Below are 13,585 nucleotides of genomic sequence, written 5' to 3' on the forward strand. Positions count from 1 at the left end.
TAATAGCTTTTGGAGTAAAACTTGCTCCCACTGAAGGAGCTAGAAGTGAGAGAGAAGATATGTATAGGCGCAACCACAGCCTTGTCTGACCAGATTCATGAGAGGCTTTAGAGCCTTTGAAGTTGTCTCAAGCTGATTCATAAGAGTAGAATATTTATAGCTCTTCATCAACCACTAATTAGAAGTGGGCCCACTGAGAAGGGAGGTGCCTTGATAAGGACACTCTACAGCCTGAGGCAATCTCTGAAGTAGTTGACACTAAGGGCTGAAGTTTAACAGCACTGTTGATGACTGTGGCAACCAATTTTCATTTAAGAAGGATCTGGGCAGATGAGCCTCTCAGTATCCTTAATGGCAATTTGCTGTGAAAAATCAATTATTTCTGAGGTGGCCAAACTACCTCACTCTATTTCCAATTACTTTAAGGCTCGCTATAATTTTTCACTACTTTAAAAGTTCTAATAAAAAGAAAATGTGAAGGGAATCCCTGTTTTCTAAGGGACTTGGCTACTAATTACCAAATAGCAGAGCATTTGGGAAGGAAAGAGAACTGACTCCCACTGGCCATGGTACAGACAGCATCCTCCCAAGCTTTTCACATCTTCAGCGTATGTAGTTTTATTTCATCATCACAGCATTCTTTAGGTTTACAGATAAGGAAGCACAAACACACACAAATTACTCACAGATGATAATTTGTATATGTGGAACTAGATCACCATAAGACTATTACCTCACTATGATGTTCCTTTCTGACAAAGTAGCTGTGATATCAAAAACAACTCGTTCCTGGTTATTGGAACATTTTGACAAATAGTGGCAGAGACAATGTGCACGGAGCCTGGGCCAATGCAGATGGTCTGAGTAGTGCCCAAAATCACCCTAGGAGAGAACAAAAGGTTTCATGTTGTCCATAAACAAAAGCATTAGATATAGTCTTTTCAGAAACCAATAAATGAAAGAAAATCTATTAAAATCTCTCTTCAAGAGGCTGTTCAATAATGCAAGCGTGTTGATGGACCTTGCATGTTTTCAAGGAAACCAAATGACAAGAAATCATCAACTAATACATTAGAAGATCATCTTCTACATGCTTAGACAATAGAGGATATGAAAAGAAAATTGAAGGGTCTCATGTTATTATCAAGAAAATACTGGCTTTCTATTTCATTAGAATAAAATGCAGAACTTTTGCCCCTGTGCTTGTCAGACTTTTTGATGCTATGACAAAAACATGAAAGCAATAAAAAAGAAATACAGATTTATTTGGGCTCACAATTTCAATGGTTACACTCCATGCTGTCTGTCTCTGGCCTGTACTAAAGCAAAATGGAAGAACATGGCTAAGTGGAGCTGTTTATCTCATGGCAATCAGGACGTAGAAAGGAGAAACAGGAAGGGACTAGGACCAAGACACATTATTCAAAATGATACCTCTAGCGACCCAGTTCCCCCAGTTAGGTTCTACCTTCTCTAGTCCCAAAACCTATCAGTAGCCAATTGCAATTAATCAATTGATTAATCCACTCATAAGGTCTGAGCCATTGTGAGCTAATCATTTCTGGAACTATCCTCACAGACACACCCTAATGTGTGCATTGCTAATTTTCATAGAAATATTAATCATCATAAACATCATCTATAATTACTGCCTTAATCTGTATCCCATTTCTTTTATCTAGCCACCTCTGTTTCCCTTATACAGTGGGTTTTGCGATTCACCTAATGAACTTTTGCCCAAGTCACTGTGTAACTAATACTCTCTTCCTCCAAGTTTCAGTTCAAAAATTTTTTATTTCACACTGATCTTTTTTGATTCTTGTAGCTAAAGGCATCTTCTACTAGTTTTATTTCCTTTTTTTTTTACTTTTTATTTCTAATATTAGTTACAGTTTATTAACTTTGTATCACAGTTGTATTCCCCTCCCTCATTCCCTCCCAACCCCACCCTCCCTCCCTCATCTCCTCCTTGCCCCTTTCCAATACTTTTTAAATTTTTTGAGATTATGATATAATTATATAATTTCCCATTCTCCTTTCTCCCTGCAAATACTCTGTTATCTTTCAAATTCTTGGCTTCCTTTTTCTTTTTCTTTTTTTAATCATTCAATTAACTTGTATTAAGAAGTATGTCCTACATTACAACACTATGTAAAGTATGGAGAACAGGATGTATACCAAATTATACAACATGTTCCCTTTATGGGCACACAGTCTTCTGAGTGAACAGAATTGTTAACCTACCTATATTTCTTCAGCATTAAAAAAATTAAGTCAGTGTAGTAAATACACTGATAAAGATGGCAATGGGGCAGAGGAAAGCAAGTTGCCCACTACACTTAGTGAAGTTAGGGGACATATCAAAGAGAAGATGTTTTAAAGGAATCATGAATGGGGAGTTGGAAAGGTTCCAAATGGGATAAGGCACTAAAGCAGATGAACAATTAATGGAAATGGAAGGAAATGAAAATATTACAAGAACTGGAAGCAGTTGGCATGGGAGGGTCAAAATCACATGCCTGTGAGAAAAATCAGTGTATGATGTGTTCATGACTTCATCATGAAGTTATTTCTCAACACCACTGGCATTTTGGTGATGAGCTTCAAAATTTCTCTAGTACCTACTCTTCAAGGCAGTCCTCTGTCATCTAGACATTTGCCATTCCACATTTTTCACACACTGTAGAAGGGGTTGTGTAGCTGTTTGAATGATAGTATCCCTCATAGCCTCAGGTATTTGGCCACTTGGTCCCCATTTATTGGAATATTTGGGAGTTTTAGGGGATGTGTCCTGTTGGAAGAGCAAAGTTTTGTGAGTTCAAAGACACTTCCAAGACACTTCAAAGACTCTTCCATTTTGCTATCTCTGTTTTCTGCTTGTTCTTAAAGTTGAGCATACTCAGCCTCATTGTCTGGCAAGGAGGTCTGCCTGCTTCTGTGCTTCTCTGGTATAACAGACTCTTGTCCCACCGAAGCTATCTGCCCAAACAAACACTTCTTTCTGTATAAGATAACTCCGTCATGGTGTTTTGTTACAGCCAATGAAAAGTTACTAATACACTTATTGTGAATGAACAATTGGATAAAAGAAATAAGTACTCCTTTCTGAAGTGGGGGCTATTAAAAACTGAATCTGCCTCTTCCCCTTACTAGGGAACCCACTTGGATACTGAGCTGTCACAGGTTACCTCTGTGCAGGGGTTCTAGAGTTATCTCCATGCATGGTCCTTGGTTGGAGTATCAGTCTCAGAAATACACCTGAGCCCAGATATTTTGGTACTGTTGCTCTTCTTGTGGAGCTCCTGTACTCTACAGGTCTTACTAACTCTCCCTTCTTTCATATGATTCCCTACACTCTGCCCACATTTTGGTTATGAGTCTCAGCATCTGCTTTGATACACTGCTAGGTAAAGTCTTTCAGAGGCCCTCAGTGGTAGGCTCCTGTCCTGTTTCTTGTTTTCTCCTTCTTCCAATGTCCATCCCATTTGTCTTTCTAAGTGAGGATTGATCTGGGTCCTCCTTACAAGACGTGAGAAATAGGAATAACCAACACATCACATTGAATCAAAAATTGTTCATCCAGAATAGTTTGCAAGAGTTGGCAAACTATTGTCAAATTTATATCAAATTTACCCAGTCATCTATTTTTGTAAATAAATCTTTATTGTAAGACAGCCACTGTCAATTGTTTACATATTGTCTATGACTGTATTTCATTGGCTCCCTAGCTGTTATCTCAAATCTTGTGATAATCATATAGGTGTGTAGCTACCTGACTTCAGTGGATTCCTATTCCTATCCAACCTCTACTCAGCATCCATATTGTCTTTTAAAACAAAATCAGGCTGTTTCTTTACAGCTCTCTGATATGTAATTTTGCCCTCTGAGTTTGCAGTTACCTGTGGTCAACATATGGTTTGAAAATATGAAATGGAAAACTCCAGAAATAATAACTCAATAGGTTTAAATTGTATGTGTTTCAGAGTTTCATGAGAATACCCCGCTCCATTTTAAGCATGGCATGAATCATTCATTTGTTGAGCTGTTGAACATATGCTGCATTCACATTTGTATATGAAAAATAATGTTTGTATATGGATATATAATGTATATAGAGAGTCCAGAGCTATTCATTGCTTAAGGTCTCTACAAATACTGTCAGAACGTATCTTTCTATGGGTAAGGCAGTGGGGCGGGGGGGGACTACTGGAGTTAAATATGCCTAGGTCTCCCATTAGCTGTTTTATGAGAGCCTTCTAGGCCTGCCACTTGCTACACTTCGGGATTTTTGTCTTCTTTTTTTTAATATTTTTTTAATTTTTATATTAATCACAGGTTATTTACTTTGTATCCCAGCTGTAGCCCCCTCTCTCATTCCCTCCCAATCCCACCCTCCCTCCCTCATCTCCTCGCTGCCCCTTTCCAAGTCCACTGATAAGGGAGGTCCTCCTCCCCTTCCATCTGACCCTACCTTATCAGGTATCGTTTTGTCTTCTACCTGTCCTCTGCTGGTGCTCACACTACATATCTCAATATTGTACACCCACTTGCTGTTATTTTAGGCAGCCGGCACATGATTACTAATGATTAAGTTGGTTTTCTATGCAGCATTCTCTAAGCAGAAATTTGACCTAATACGTGACAGGAATTATAACTGAAAAACCAGGCATTGAGCTAAAGTCCCCCCCCCCATTAATATAGTATTTACATCATAATTTAATGCCAAAATAAACTCCTGGTTTCAAAAGCCACACTTGTGTTATTTGGGTTGTCTTTGGGAAACATTTGCTTAATATGGATCTCTGCTAACAAGGGTAATTTTCCTTTTAAAAATACTATAGCAAACTTACTATGGATAGAAAGTATGACTGAAGAACTAACAGAAGCATTAAACAGTAGAAGAAATATCATTCAATAGTTAACTTTGACTGAATGACTCTGGGTGGAGGAAGGAATTGCAGCAAGAATAGACTAATCACGAAGTGTGTGTCAAAATAGAGGGCCCCAAACAGCAGGATGAGTGAGCAGAGGACTAAGCTGAACAGTGTATTTGATGTGGATTAGAACCAGCTGAGACACCTTGAAAAGGGCCATAAACTCTGTCTAAGATAAGGTCCCAAGTCAGGGAAGCACAGTGCTTCTAAGTGAGGGTACACAGTAAATTCATTTTTTTTTTTGCAATTAAGTAAGAAGGTTTTTTTTAACTTTTATTAATTACACTTTATTCATTTTATATCCCCTCATAAGCCCCTCCCTCCTCCCCTCCCAGTCCCACCCTCCCCCCCTTTCTGTATGCATGCCACTCCCCAAGTCCACTGATAGGGGCGGTCCTCCTCTCCTTTCTGATCTTAGTCTATCAGTTCTCATCAGAAGTGACTGCATTGTCAGGGTTCTAGGTAATCTCCACGGATAGTCCTTGGTTGGAGTATGAGTCTCTGGGAAGTTCCCTGTGTTCAAATTTTCTTGTTTTGTTGCTCTCCTTGTGAAGTTCCTGTCCTCTCCAGCTCTTACTATTTCCCACTTCTTACACAAAATTCCATTCACTCTGCTGGTCAGTTGGCCATCAGGCTCAGCATCTGCTTTGACAGTCTGCACAGCAGAGGCTTTCAGGGGCCCTCTGTGGCAGGTTCCGAGGTTGTTTCCTATTTTATTCTTCCGGCTTTCAGAGGCCCTCTGTAGCAGATTCCTAGGTTGTTTCCTGTTTTCTTCTTCTTCTGATGTCCATCCTCTTTGCCTTTCAGGATGGGGATTGAACATTTTAGTTAGGGTCCTCTCTTTTGCTTAGTTTGTTTAGATGTACAGATTTTAGTGGGTTTATCCTATGTTGTATGTTTATAAGAGTGTGTATATACCTTGTGTGTCTTTTTGCTTCTAGGACAACTCACTCAGGGTGATCCTTTCCAGGTCCCATCATTTACCTGCAAATTTCATGATTTCCTTATTTTTCATTGCTGAATAATACTCCATTGTATAGATGTACCACAGTTTCTGCATCCATTCTTCAGTTGACGGGCATCTGGGTTGTTTCCAGCTTCTGGCTATTACAAATAAAGCTGCTACAAACATGGTTGAGCAATTGTCCTTTTGGTGTACTTGAGCCTCTTTTGGATATATGCCTAGGAGTGGTATGGCTGGATCTTGAGGAAGCGCTATTCCTAGTTGTCGGAGAAAGCGCCAGATTGATTTTCAGAGTGGTTGTACAAGTTTACATTCCCACCAGCAGTGGAGAAGGGTTCCCCTTTCTCCACAACCTCTCCAGCATGTGTTGTCCCTTGAGTTTTTCATCTTGGCCATTCTGATGGGTGTAAGGTGAAATCTCAGGGTTGTTTTGATTTGCATTTCCCTAATGGCTAATGAGGTTGAGCATTTCTTTAAGTGCTTCTCTGCCATTCGATATTCCTCTACAGAGAATTCTCTGTTTAGATCTGTTCCCCGTTTTTTAAGTGGATTACTTGGTTTGCTGCTTTTCAGCTTCTTTAGTTCTTTATATATACTAGATATGAGTCCTCTGTCAGATAAAGGGTTGGTGAAGATTCTTTCCCAATCTGTAGGCAGACGCTTTGTTTTGATGATGGTGTCCTTTGCTTTACAGAAGCTTTTCAGTTTCATGAGGTCCCATTTATTGATTGTTGCTCTTAGAGCCTGTGCTGTTGGTGTTCTGTTCAGGAAGTTTTCTCCTGTACCAATGAGTTCTAGGGTATTCTCCACTTTTTTTCTACCCGATTTAATGTGTCTGGTTTTATGTTGAGGTCTTTGATCCACTTGGACTTCAGTTTTGTGCAGGGTGATAAGTATGGATCTATTTTCATTTTTCTACATGTAGACATCCAGTTGGACCAGCACCATTTGTTGAAGATGCTATCTTTTTTCCATTGTATGGTTTTGGCATCTTTGTCAAAAATCAGGTGTCCGTAAGTGTGTGGGTTTATTTCTGGGTCTTCTGTTCGATTCCATTGATCCACCATTCTGTTTCTATGCCAGTACCATGCAGTTTTTATAACTGTTGCTCTATAGTATAGCTTGAGATCAGCGATGGAGATACCTCCAGAAGATCTTTTATTGTAGAGGATTGTTTTAGCAATTCTTGGTTTCTTGTTATTCCATACGAAGTTGAGAATTTTTCTTTCCGGGTCTGTAAAGAATTGTGTTGGCAATTTGATGGGAATTGCATTAAATCTATAGATTGCTTTTGGTAAAATGGCCATTTTTACTATGTTAATCCTGCCAAGCCATGAGCATGAGAGATCTTTCCATCATCTCATATCTTCCTCTAATTCTTTCTTCAGAGACTTGAAATTTTTTTCATACAAGTCTTTGACTTGCTTGGTTAAGGTTACATCAAGGTACTTTATGTATGTCATTTGTGGCTATTGTGAAGGGTGTTGTTTCTCTAATTTCTTTCTCAGCTCTTTTGTCTTTTGTATACAGGAGGGCTACTTATTTTTTTGAGTTAATTTTTTATCCGGCCACTTTGCTGAAGGTGTTTATCAGCTGTAGGAGTTCTCTGGTAGAGTTTTTGGGGTCACTTGTATATACTATCATATCATCTGCAAATAGTGATAATGTGACTTCTTCCTTTCTCATCTGTATCCCCTTGATCTCCTTCAACTGTCTTATTGCTCTAGCAAGGACTTCCAGCACTATGTTGAAGAGATATGGAGAGAGTGGGCAGCCTTGTCTTGTCCCTGATTTCAGTGGGATTGCTTTAAGTTTCTCTCCGTTCAGTTTGATGTTGGCTATAGGCTTGCTGTAAATCGCCTTTACTATGTTTAGATATGTGCCTTGTATCCCTGATCTCTCCAGTACTTTAAACATGAATGGATGTTGGATTTTGTCAAATGCTTTTTCAGCATCTAGGGAGAATATCATGTGGTTTTTTTCTTTCAGTTTGTTACTATGGTGGATCACATTGATGGATTTCCGTATATTGAACCACCCCTGCATACCTGGGATGAAGCCTACTTGGTCATAGTGGATAATATCTTTGATGTGTTCTTGGATTTGGTTTGCAAGTATTTTGTTAAGTATTTTTGCATCAATGTTCATAAGGGAGATTGGCCTGAAATTCTCTTTCTTTGTTGAGTCTTTGTGAGGTTTAGGTACCAAGGTGACTGTGGCTTCATAGAATGAGTTTGGTAATGTTCCTTCTGTTTCTATTTGTGGAATAGTTTGAAGAGAATTGGAGTTAGCTCTTCTTTGAAGGTCTGGTAGAATTCTGCGCTGAAGCCATCTGGTCCTGGGCTTATTTTGGATGGGAGAATTTTGATGACTGCTTCTATTTCTTTGGGGGATATAGGACAATTTATTTGAATTTCCTGGTCCTGATTCAGCTTTGGTAAGTCAAATTGATCAAAAAAATTGTCCATTTCATTTAGATTTTCAAATTTTGTGGCATATAGACTTTTGAAGTAAGTCCTAAGGATTGTTTGGATTTCCTCAGTGTCTGTAGTTATGTCCCCCTTTTCATTTCTGATTTTGTTGATTTGGGTGGTGTCTCTCTGCCTTTTAGTTAGCTTGGCTAAGGGTTTGTCGATCTTGTTGATTTTCTCAAAGAACCAGCTCTTGGTTTCATTGATTCTTTGAATTGTTTTATTTGTTTCTAATTGATTGATTTCAGCCCTGAGTTTGATTATTTCCAGCCGTCTACTCCTTTTTGGTGTGTTTGCTTCTTCTTTTTCTAGGGTTTTTTAGTGGGCCATGAAGTTGCTTGAATGAGCTGTCTCGAATTTCTTCTTGAAGGCACTTAGTGCTATGAACTTTCTTCTTAGCACTGCTTTCATTGTGTCCCACAAGTGTGGGTATGTTGTGTCTTCATTTTCATTGAGTTCTAGAAAGGCTTTAATTTCTTTCTTTATTTCTTCCCTGACCCAACTGTCATTTAGTAACAAGTTGTTCAGTTTCCATGTGTGTGTAGGCTTTTTGCTATTTCTGTTGTTGTTGAAGTCCAGCTTTATTCCATGGTGATCAGACAGGATACAAGGGATTATTTCAGTCTTCTTGTATCTGTTGAGGCTTGCTTTGTGACCAACTATATGGTCTATTTTGGAGAAGGTTCCATGAGGTGCTGAGAAGAAGGTAAATTCTTTTCTGTTTGGGTGTAAAATTCTGTAATGTCTGTGAGGTCCATTTGATTCATGACCTTTGTCAGAGATATTGTTTCTTTGTTCAATTTCAGTTTTGTTGCCCTGTCCTTTGTTGAGAGTGGGGTGTTGAAGTCTCCCACTATTAATGTGTGGGGATCTATATGTGGTTTAAATTTTATCAATGTTTCTTTTACAAATGTGGGTGCTCTTGTATTTGGAGCATAGATGTTCAGGATTGTGATGTCTTCCTGGTGGAATTTTCCCTTGATGAGTATGAAGTGTCCTTCCTCATCCCTTTTTATTAATTTTGGTTGAAAGTCTATTTTATCAGATATTAGAATGGCTACTCCTGCTTGCTTCTTGGGTCCATTTGCTTGGAAAGTCATCTTCCAACCCTTTACCCTCAGGTAATGTTTATCTTTGTGTCTTAGGTGTGTTTCTTGTATGCAACAGATTGCTGGGTTTTGTTTACGTATCCATTCTGTTAATCTGTGTCTTTTTACTGGAGAGTTGAGTCCATTGATGTTGAGAGAGATTAAAGACCAGTGGCTGTTAGATCCTTTGATTTTGATGTTGGCTGTGTTCATAAGTTTGTGTGCTTCTTTGCTTTTTGTTTTACTGTAGTAAGGTTAATTATTTCCTGTGTTTTCTTGACACAAGCTAATTTTCTTGGGTTGTATTTTCCCTTCCAGTGTCTTCTGTAATGCTGGATTCGTGTGTAGGTATTGTTGAAATTTGTTTTTGTCATTGAATATATTGTTTTCTCCGTCTATGAGGACTGAGAGTTTTGCAGGGTATAGTAGCCTGGGTTGACATCTGTGTTCTCTTACCGTCTGCATGATATCTGTCCAGGCCCTTCTGGCTTTCATAGTCTCTGTTGAAAAGTAAGGTGTGATTGTAATGAGTTTTCCATTATATGTTACTTGGCCTTTTTCCCTTGCAGCTTTTAATATTTTTTCTTTGTTCTGTATACTTATTGTTTTGAATATTATGTGGTGGGATTATTTTCTTTTCTGGTCAAATTTGTTGGGTGTTCTGTAGGCCTTGTGTATTCTTATTGGCTTCTCCTTTAAGTTGGGGAAATTTTCTTCAATGATTTTGTTGAAAATATTTTCTGGGCCTTGGAGAAGGGAGTCTTTTTCCTCTATACCTATTGTTCTTAGGTTTTGTATTTTCATATTGTCTTGGATTTCATGGACAGTCTGTGTCAGGAATTTTTTAGATTTAACATTTTCTTTGACAGATACATTGATTTCTTCCATTGTATCTTCTACACCTGAGATTCTTTCTTCCATCTCTTGTAGTCTGTGGGTTATGCTTACCTCTGTAGTTCCTGTTTTCTTCCCTAAATTCTTCCTCTCCATTATTTCCTCCATTTGTGTTTTTTTTAATTTTTCCAGTTCTATCTTCAGGTCTTGAGTTGTTTTGTTTACTTCCTTCACCTGTCTGATTGTATTTTCCCCTTTTTGTTTTAGTTCCTTCAACTCTGTTTCTTTTATTTCTTTCAGTGATTTAATTATTTCTTCTCTGAAGGCAGCAACCTCTTTGGCTGCATCTTCCCGTATTTCTTCACGGATGGCCATAATCTGCTTGTCTTTAACTTCCTCCATTTCTTTACAGATAGCCATGATCTGTTTGGTTTTATCTTCCTCTAATTCTTTACATATTTTATTTGTTTCCTCTATTAACCTCTTCCTCAGCATAGATGCAAGGTCATCTTCTTGATTTTCTATTATGCTGCGTTGTCCAGGGCTTTTCGCCCCTGATGGCTGGGTTCTGGAGATGCCATATTGCTCTGTCTTTTGTTGGTTGAGCTTTTATGCTGACCTTTACCCATCGGGCTGATTTAGGTGTTGGCTGTTAGTTTCTGTGCTTCCTGGAGTTGAGTTAGGGAGAATCCCCTTGGCCGGAAGATGATTTTTCCTGAAGGAGTCCTCCTCTGCTTTTTGGTTTTGGTCACTGTATGGACAGTGTTTCTCAGGAATTGCCACTGCTCACCTCAGGTGTATAGCCCTGAGTAGTATCTGTGGTCTATGTTAGGCAGGGGGGATCTCCTCTTACCCATAGACGTTCTCAAGACAGCTGCCCCACTGCTGGGTTTCTCGTTATAAATTTAGTGAGCTGCTGCTGTTGTTACAGCTTTCCAAGTATAGTCCTCTTGAAGAACCTGTTGATTCCTTAGCTGTGGGGTTTTCTCCCAACAGGGAAACTCAGTCTCTTATCCTGGGGCACACAGTTCTGTCCGGGAAAGTGAAAGGAGCGCCCAAGAAGTCTCTGGGCCAGAGGCTGAGTGCTCAGCTCTGGGCCTGGAGATTGTGCACCTAGGTTGAGTTGGCGCCAGGGGGTGCCGCTCTGGTCTGGAGGCTGGGTGCCTCACTCTGGACCTGAAGCTGTGTGTTCCTGTCTGGGATGGCGGCTGCAGGCACTGCTCTGGTCCAGACGCTGTGGGTGCAACCCTCTTGAAGGACCAGGGATTCCCACAGTTTTGTCAGTCTAGCTAGGGATAACTGGTTGATCCTTGGCACAGTATCTGAGGGCTGCTGTAATGGCTTTCTGGCTTTTGTAGGTCTGAGGATGCATCTGTGTGCCCCAGTGCCCTAGGGTTACTCAATAATGGCGGCTGAGCACAGCGTTCCTGCCTGCATTAGAAAACTAGAGCCTAGAGTCTGCGTGAATCCAGAAAGTATTTTGGTGCTGGGTGTCCTGAGCATTAGACCTGATGATCCCCCCCGCTGGGGCTTTCCTTCTGCCAGAGACACCCAGTCTTTGCTTTGGGGACCACTGTTCTGTCTGGGGTGATGAGTAGAACCTACAGGCACAGACGCCTGCCCGTGGCTCCACCTTTCTTGTCTTTGGGAGCCTGGATGTCTGCCTAAACTGGATAATTTTCCTGAGACCTTTTTGGGGTGGGGGTGTTGGCTGAGTGCTCTGAGATCAGACCAGCCATTTCCATCCCTGTGAGTTTGAACCTGACAATGAGACTCAGTCTGTGGTGCCTTGGTGCCCTGGTGCCCACAGTTCTATCTGAGGTGGCGAATCAGGTGCACAGGCAGGGCTCTGTGTAGGCGCTTGGGTCCCCCGCTCTGGCTCCGGGCTAGCTCCTGGGGCAGCTGCAAAACGAGTCTTTTCCAGGGGATGTCTGGGTGACCTAAGGTTGGTCCCAATCGTTTTCTGCTCCGTGGGGTTATCTCTCGACTGGAAAATCTAGTCTTTGATGTTCTGTGCCCACAGTTCAGTCTGAGACAGTGACCAGATCACGCTGGCGTGTAGCTCTGGGCTGGCGACCAAGAGCCTGGCGGAACCAGGGTCTCTTCCGTGGTTTAGCCCGGTGAGTTAAAGCTGATTGAATCCCCCACCGTGGGGTATCCTCTCACCTGTGAAACACAATCACTTGTGTTTTATGGCCACGAGTTCTGATTGCTGGTCACTTTGCCAATCCTGCTGTGCTGCTACTCAGAATGAGAGTCTTCCAGGTGCCGCCATATTGCCCCGCCCCCAAATTCATTCTTTTTAGCAGTTATCAGAGCATCTTAGTGGATGCTTTAAGATGATTTTATGTAAATTAGTTACCAAGGAGACTTGTGTATATGAGGAGTAGTTTAAAAAATTGTTGACATGACTGTTTTGTTATTATTTTTTAAAAGATTTATTTATTTATTATTTAGACAGCATTCTGCCTACATATGTGCCTGCACACCAGAAGAGAGCACCAGATCTCACTGTAGATGGGCATGAGCCTCCAGGTGGTTGCTAGGGATTGAACTCAGGTCGGTTGGAAGAACAGCCAGTGTTCTTAACCTCTGAGTTATCTCCCCACCGCAACTGCTCCATTGTTAAGGGAGGTTTCTATTGTGCATAAGAGAAAGAGAACAGCCAGGATTCTGGAAAAGTCCAGAGCAGAGAGAGAAAATAGTAGACTGAACATGGCCAGCAAACTGGACAAAACTAAGACTAGGGAAGCAGGAGAATAGGATATAATCGTGGAGAGAGAGAATAGTGGGTTATCAGGAGGGTGAGTAACTGAGGGTGAGTCTGGTGTGGAGGCTTTGAGATTTTAATAAATACTTGTGAATGGGGTCTGAGGGAGTCTAGAGGCCAACATCCATAGGTAAATGTCAATGGAGAGCCTTATGTCCTTTCTGCCAAGGGAAAGGGAAAGGACTCCTTTTGGGAGATGGGAACAAGTTTTACTGAGGAATATTTATTTTTGTCTAACCACGAGAAATTGTCTTATAGTCCAGGTTGAGCACATTCCTGGATATTTAGACTGACTGAGACATAAGAGGTTGATCCTCGGTACAAGGTACCATCCAGTATGGTGCTTTCCCTGATAATGTCCTGACCTCTCTGACAGTGCCACATATATAGTTCTTTCCCTAATGCTTTGGTGTACTCTCTCGGTAATTACATTTTGGCTATCTTACATTCTTGCTGGAAGAAAGGAAGGAATTAAGGGAAAGAAAGAAAGAAAGAAAGAAAGAAAGAAAGAAAGAAAGAAAGAA

Source organism: Psammomys obesus, unplaced genomic scaffold (assembly GCF_907164565.1).
Source record: "Psammomys obesus unplaced genomic scaffold, mPsaObe1.curated_primary_1811, whole genome shotgun sequence".
NCBI lineage: Eukaryota > Metazoa > Chordata > Mammalia > Rodentia > Muridae > Psammomys > Psammomys obesus.